The sequence below is a fragment of the Brachycentrus maculatus genome, unplaced genomic scaffold (assembly GCF_059751285.1).
Source record: "Brachycentrus maculatus isolate JH-2025_06_01 unplaced genomic scaffold, ASM5975128v1 h1tg000454l, whole genome shotgun sequence".
Lineage (NCBI taxonomy): Eukaryota > Metazoa > Arthropoda > Insecta > Trichoptera > Brachycentridae > Brachycentrus > Brachycentrus maculatus.
Window position 1 is genome coordinate 37,143 of NW_028281201.1, and position 8,601 is coordinate 45,743.

The following is an 8,601-nucleotide window of genomic DNA, read 5'->3' on the forward strand; positions in this document are numbered from 1 at the left end:
TGTCTACAAATTGATGCCCAGGTACATTATTTGTGTCAAAAAGGTCATTTATTCATATGTAATACCATCTATAATAAAAATATCAAACTATATTTCAAAACAAATGAGGAAACTATTTGAAAAAAAAACAGCAATTCTCCAACCATTTAAGTGTGAAAAATACTTAAATCTTAAAAAAGTTCATCTTCGAGATACCAACATGACTTTACATGCATACCAAAATGCAATACAAAACAATTCCAACAGAACTTTAAATATAATTTATATTTGAAGCACTAACTTTGTAATTTATTATTAGATTAAAACCAATATTTTTAGCTTTTCCACTTTTTTATTTGACCAGCGACCGGGTTTCGTCGTTACAGACATCACCAGTCTGATGATGTCTGTAACGACGAAACCCGGTCGCTGGTCAAATAAAAAAGTGGAAAAGCTAAAAATATTGGTTTTAATCTAATAATAAATTAAAAATGCAATTCCATCACGAAGTGTCAGTGGATAATATAAAACTAACTTTGTGATTTTCCATTTTATTATTAAAATGTAACTTTGTTTAAAATCACTATCAATATTATATTATAACTTAATTATAATGTCTACCGGCTTCGAAGCTAACCAATTCTTTATCAAGGCTGATTAAAAGAAGCGGTTAGCTTCGAAACCTGTAGACATTATAATTAAGTTAAAATAAAATATTTATAGTGATTTTAAAACAAAGTTACATACTAATTATGCTTTATTAATTAGAACTTTAAATATTTGGAAACCAAGTACTTCAATAACCTTCCTTAAGATATAAAAAAAAATTAAAGACATTAAAATGCTATAAAACAAATCAAACGATTTATATACATGTTAATCTAAGAAAGAATTATTATTTTTTTTTAATAAATTTAAATTATATTACAAACAAATATAAACAATATGTAAATAATAAGTGTTAGTCCCTCTCCAAGCACAAGAACTTAGTCTCTTTTTCGGGGAGAACCGGGTTTTTAATTTTAACATTGTAAAAGTAGAAATGTTTTGAAAATGAATTAATATTATAAAAAAAAACTTTTGTTACCATATTAAATTATAATTATAAAAAAAAAACATAAAACAATATCTGATTTGTCGAAATGACTACAAATTAATGCCCAGGTACATTATTTATGTCAAAAAAGGTCCTTACTCGCATGTAATACCATATAGTTTGATCCGGAGAACAGAAGAGCAGAAGAGCTACAAATCACTCGAGTTTCACTTACTCTCTTTGTTCTTATTCAAGATAAGCAATCTTTTTATTCTAAAAATTAATCCGCCGAAATGGCTGGCCTGAAATTAGGAACCGACCGCAATTTTCAGCACGCATTTAGCTTAATTTCTAGAATATGCCTCTCGAGAACGGGGAGTTTTTGCCTTTCCGACTTCGCCCCCAAATAAACTTGTCTGAATTTCCACCGCGGAATAATGAATGAGCCACCCCACACCAGTGCTGCTATCCTGGTATTCTCAGGGTTGATAATGAAAATATTTAGCAACCGGCACGCTGAAACACCGTAATAGTCTTTGCCAGCCAGTAGAAAAGAAGCGTCAGGTAAATATTGTTATTTGCTGTATTGGATGGCTAGAAGATATTGCTTTATAGCAATAAGTCGCCAATATATTATGTTAGTTAATATAAGATGAATTAAATAAAGGAACTAATATTATTTGTAATATTTCTCCGTTTTCTTATCTACATTACGACTTTACATTTATATCGTGATCGTTTAATGCGTTGATTTCATTTAAAAAAAAACATTTTCTATATCTCCTATCAGTAAAAGTCACACTAAATGTTCATTAAATAATAAGTTACTTATTGATAATTTTATAAACTTTATAAAATAAAATAACATTCAAGAAATGATAATTTTATGTTAATTTTTCACTGAATTATGAATTTATTATACACTATGTTTTTTATCAATATTTTTGAAAATTATTCATTATTTTGTATCTTTCAAATCTGACGTCAATGTTAAATATAATGTGATATTATACTGGCAAAATAGCAATTTTAAATACACTCGTACGGTAAACAAATTATAATAAAATTTATTTCATAATAATTATTACTTATGGCTGTTTATATAAATTTTATAGGTTTGTCGCGTGTAAGGGCGAGGATAAAATAGTAAATAGAGAAAGGAGTAGAAATTATTCGAATAAACTGATTTCAATTGTGGTATACGTGTAAACATTGAATGATTTTCCTAATAAACATTTGACTGTTGCTGTTGGTCGTAGATTGACTAGGTTAATGTCAGTAATACGACGTACAAAACACATACTTTGTAAAAAAAAATATGAAAGATTTTTGCAATGACTAACCGCAATGTAAATGATTTAAATATTTATAATATTGATAATTTTTTTAATTGTTGTTGATATTCGAAAAAAAATCCAATTGTGTTTAAAAATGTATTTATTTTAAACGTTAAAGTATATTAAAGCTGTACGTTTAGTTTGAAAATTAAACTTGGAACCCCTACTTTCCGCTGAGGTCGTAAGCCCCGTAAATGTCCAGGCTTCCATATTCTTCTTCATCTATGTTGAGATCTCAAAAAATAATATGAAAAATAACTACTATACTTGGAGATAATCCAGATATGCGAACAAGCATTTGGACATACTCAAAATATTTTAATTACATAATAAATTAAAATGGAGTTCTACAAATTGATCGCCAAATATATAATAAACTTTCGTTTATCTATAAATAAACTTTCTTTTCATGTATAAATAAACTTTCGTTTCATGTCCGCCTCCGTAGTGTAATGGTCAGCACGCTCGGCTACCGTTCTGGAGGTCCCGGATTCGATTCCCAGGGGGGTCAAATAAATATTAGTGATTTTTTCATCGTAATATTTATTAAATATTACCCTGGACTGTTACCTGAAGTGGAGGGCTGATCACCTTTCCTTCATGTGTAAACGATCATCATAACACTGCGTTTATGTGACGCAGTGCCCTGTGCACCATTGGGGTGCGGATAAGGGTTTTATTATTATTATTATTATTAAGATATCTATCCAAATTTTGATAACGATTCTTTGAGGATTTGGTGACTGTGTATACAGATTTGGAATCTAAATATTGTTGATTTTCTGTACATCGATTTGGCTGTTGATACCTGTTTTGTCAGCCCTGGGTGTCCTCACCCCTTTACTGCGGCGAATCACCGCGTCAGGTGTGTATATTTACTACGAGTGTACCGTCGCGGAGATAATATTTCGTCCTGATAAATTTCACTCCATGCATGATGCAAAATATGCACATTATACGTCCGATGAACTCTGGTCTAACGAGAGATACGACATATCCCATTTTATCACCCTGCCTTTGTACTGTTCAGTTAGGCGGGCGACTGTGGAATAGATGGTTTACGGTGGCAAAATGGAGTAAATTTACATTTCGATGTTTCAACATAGATGAAGAACAATTTAAAAATTATAGTATTTACAAGACTTATGACTTGTCATAGACTGGTTAAGTATATTATGTTAATAATTAAGTCCGCCTCCTTAGTGTAATGGTCAGTACGCTCAGCTACCGCTCTGGAGGTCCCGGGTTCGATTCCCAGGGGGGTTTAAATAAATAAAAGTAATGTTTTCACTGTAATATTTATTCAATATTGCCCTGGACTGGTACCTGAAACGGAGGGCTGATCACCTTTCCTTTATGTGTAAACGATCAAGATAACACTGCGTTTATATGAAGCAGTACTCTATGCACCATTGGGTGCGGATAAGGGTTTTATTATTTTATTATTATTATATATACATATGTAAGTTAAGGGTAGACGTTGGACTACGAAACTGGCGTTGCGGGTTTGATTCCCGGCCCTCGTACTGCTCAGTTAGACAGGCGACTGTCGGACAGATGGTTTACAGTAGGCAAATGGAGGAAATTTACATTATGTTTTGAATATTGAAAGCATTAACTTTGTGGATCATATTGATGTATTATTTTGAGAAATAAAAGACTTTGTTTTTGAATCCACTCACATTTTTATCAACCCTTAGTTTCGGCAACAATCTGTTGCCCTCTTCAGAAATTTACATTCTTGATAACTTTTAATCAGTAGTTTACTGCTTATATCTGCTTAGTCACTTTGACGAGGACGATGATACGAGTATTATCAATAAATAATATTTAACGAAGGCCGTATTTTAAATATCATAGCTCGTTTTTTTTTTAAATTAAAATAAAATTAGAAAGTTGAAAATATATGAAACTTTCTCTTGATTCTTTATAACAAACATTTATAATTTTGAAATGATTTCGTGCAGGTATTTTCATTTTATTTTTTTATGTGCGTATATGTCTTATTATCCAGGGTAATATTATTTGTAGACAGTGCCCCTCACAAATGTTATGTAAATAGTGATATTTAGTTTGCCGGTTTTATTACACGTGGGAATATGTCGAAGCTTTTCAATTGTCCTCATTTTCGACCCCGACCTTTGAAGGGTAATCTCCGAAAAAAGAGAAATGTGTGTTACGCATTTTACCCAAATTATTGTTTACATATTGTTTGTTTCTGTGAACCATATAAAGTTGGAAAGGATATTTATTTTTAGTGTGTTTTTGACGCGTTTTATACAACAACAAAAAAATGTTTTTCTTCTTCCTGGCTTCATCCCAATTTTACGTTTTTATAGACTGTTGGAATCATCTTCTCGTCCTCAGGTTGTAGGTTCTTTTATGATTGACAACGTCACCTAGGTCCTGCCTTCGAATCATGTTATTTTTCTGTAGCATCCATACATTTTTTGGTCTTCCTCTAGATGTCTTTCGAGGAAGATCCATTGTGATTGCTTGGGTCACAATATGATCAGGTTCTCTGCGTCCTATTTGCCCATACCATCCAAAATATAACGTCTTAACCTTAGATCAATAAACTATATTTGTAGAAACATAGTAAATAAATATTCGTCAGGAAGACTACGCGATTAAAAACGTGAAAATTATCAAAAGTATTTAATTAAAATAGTAACTGGTAATATGACACTTAAGTTTGATTTATTAGGAATGAATGTAATAAATCACTATTCCGTAAACAAAGCCTAGCGGGTGCGGGGTGCAGGGAAATAAGTACACTTGACTTTTCGGAGAAGGGCGTCGTCGTGTGGACGAATGTTTAGTTATCTAGGGTTGATTCAAAATAATTTTCAGATAATTTATTCGCGGATGTGCGTCTACAATTATTTATCTTAAAACTAAGTTAATGCTTTAAAAAAATTAAAAGATGTTGTGCGGTATACCTACTATATTTTTGGTTTGTTTTCAAAGATATTAAAAATCATTCCACGTGATAGCAAGTTGGCGTTTTATTTTTTCCCTTGTTTGAAACTTCAGAACCTTTTTTATGGAATCCAGAAGATCTACCAGTATACAAGGAGACAACCCTTGTTAACTTACCCTTTAATATTGGAAACAAAAGGAATAAATAAAAAAGGACTTCATAAACTTTACAATCTTTCTGGTGTGATTTTATCCTGATGGAAGTTGGAATCGAAATTTTCCTTATGTAGAATGTAAAATATACTTTTGTAACTAAGCGGTACAACGATAAATGATTGAAAAATGCATTTTTTATATCGGAACATAAATGTAGAAGAGTATAGAAGTCTGGGTGAAATAAATGACTTAAAACCTGCCATAGGCTGGTTTGGGAAACACTTTACATGCTGTAATATTCAAATATTTATCATTTTACCCATGATTGTCATCCAGACTACTAAATTTTTTGTAGCTTCTACATATATCATAAATCTCATAACGCTTAAATGTTAAATTATAAAAATTACTCTAATGTGCAGAAACCCAGATTTGTGAACAACGATTTAGACACACTCGAAAATGTTGTTTTATAAATGGTTTTCGTTAATGATTTTTATACGTACCTCATTTTGCTCGTAATTAAATTAAACATTGATAAATGTATTTTATCATTACGCACATCACCTTCTGATGTTCAAAATATCTTGACAGAGTATATTGAGAAATATCATTTTACTTTTATGTTTTATTTGAGGTTTTTTTTCATGGAACAAGAACACTTCTGTAAATGAGTTTTTGAGATATTCATGATACACTGTCAATATTCTACTAGACAACGCTGCCTGACTGCCAGTAAACCTAAAACATCTTCTTTTGACGTTCAAAACATATTACAAAACAAATAAGTAGTTTAAGAAATTTTATTTCACACGTATGTTAAATTTGAGGGTATTTTTCGCAGAAAAAGAACACTTCAGTTGGAAGTTTTTGGGATATTCATGATAAACTGTCACTTTTCCACTAAATAATAACGCGGCCTAACTTGTACGAAACCTTATACTACATTTGAAAACAAGTACGCGTTGCCAATTTAAAAAGAGAAACGCGAACTCCTACTTAACATTCCTGGTTGATACTTATCTAACATAGCGATTTTACGTAGAGAAATCTAAAATATGATATAGAATATGAAATAAAGTGCAAAAATATCCTCCTTTGTATCATGAAGTTGCAACGACAGCAAAACATTTTGTAAAAACACAATTTAAACTGTTTTTTGGGGACACGTTGTGTTTTTTTATTATTAAATTTTATCCACGCACTTGTTTGTGACTTTCTCTCAAGTTTCTGTCTGCCTCGCTTTTGCTCAGTTGGCAGAAATGAATATTTTTAAGGGAAACATCGCTGTCCACATTTTTGTATTAGGGGTTTGGTTTCTCTGATGTCAGCAGTCCACCCCACATTTTATACCCTTAATTTGAGTCGTCTTGTTTTATATACTGCTGAAGAAAACAATGAAAAAACTTTCCTCTAGCTCCACGTATAGCGAAATAAAAATATTACAACTCAAAACGCATTTGTTTGATGAATCATTTTCAAGATATTCTTTTCTCCAATTTAATATTTTTATTACAAAGAAGCGCCCTTGTGGCAATGTTTTACGAAAATGGCGCTTCATAAATAATAGGAAATGTATATGTAAATATATACTAAGTGATATATGACTAATAAAAATAACGGTTGCTTTTTCGGTTACCCAATAACGATGGTAATCGTTCCTTTTTTTCGGGTAAAAATTATTTTCAGCTAAAATAATTTATTATATAAGGAATTTGAATATACAATAAGCAATATAATTTGTGTACTGATTGACGTGATGAGCTTTAAATGACTGAATAAACAATCTGAATGAAGTAAAAACTTTTAAAAAATAATTCAGTTTTTCATTCAGATTTTCAATTCGATCGCCCATGTCTAATATCGTAGTCGTGCAGGAGAAGGTGACTAACTACCAAAACGTAAAATGTTCAGGAGGGCCATTTAAGCCACTTTTGCTTGGCAAGAAAATAAACACCAATGCAGTTTGTCATTTTTAAGTCAATATATTATACTTCCAAGTCTAAAATCGTTTGGGATTTTTCCAGGGCAATATTAAGCTTGTAAGATATCAAATAGTCAATGATCACGTTTTTGTAAAACAATGCCCTTGGTCACTTTCTCCTGTATGACTACGATATATGCATTTGTGTTTTTCGTGAATTTGAATGTGGATGTATTTTTTTTAGATACAAGTTATGTTCATGTCTACGTTAGCTGCTACGGCTTAAAAATAATATATTATATCGATGTAATTTCCATTATTGTGGGTGTAGATTGAAATCTCTCGGTTCTATAATAATTTTCTCTCGTATTTCCCGCATATGGGGGTCGTGTATCCACCCAACTCTTTATGTAAATACATACTCGTGTCCTGTCGGCCCTAAACTATAAAGTCGGTGATTAGTGGTTCCGATTTATTGCTTGCTTTAATAAACATTAGAATAAACGACTCGTTAAACACGTTTCGCTGTGCGGAATGCCCTCGACGCGTCGCAAGGGTTGCTGGAAACAATAATCCTCTAATGAAGGTGGCGCTGTAAAATGTTTAGGAACGCGAGTTTGATTATGGCCGTAATGTTTTAAGAAAATTTTCCAATTGGGCTAGAATTTAATGGCTCTACGTCTAGCGGAAGTCCTGCAGAGGGTCATAAAAGTGATTAGGAAAGTGCGCCGTCAAAAGTTTATCTCGTAAACTGGCAATTTATAAGGTTAGCTTTATGATGACGTTTATGTAAGAAAATTAATTGAAAACGTAATCCGAGTAAGTAATTTTCAATAAAAAATGCAATTAAAATTGTTTTTCAACGTTTATTGTTACGAAAAATACTTAGCATACTATTTATATTTTTTCTTTGCTACTGTAAACGGATTATGTGAAATTTTTCAATTTTAGCTTTACTTGGTATATACCACTATTTTTTAAAGGCTTTTGTGATACTTGTTTCGATGCATTCCGTATCATTTTTAACACATTTCAACAATGCGGAATACATCGAAACATGTGTCAAAAAGATTTCAAGAAAAAGTGGTATATATCAAATAAAACTTAATAGATACTACCACAAACTGACCGCCTAATCAGTTAATAGGATTGTATGGCAAAAAAGATTTAGTGATATTATATTTTTGATATTATTGGCATTATTAAGTACTTGAAAGTAGTTGGATTAATTAATAGTCGGAATAATT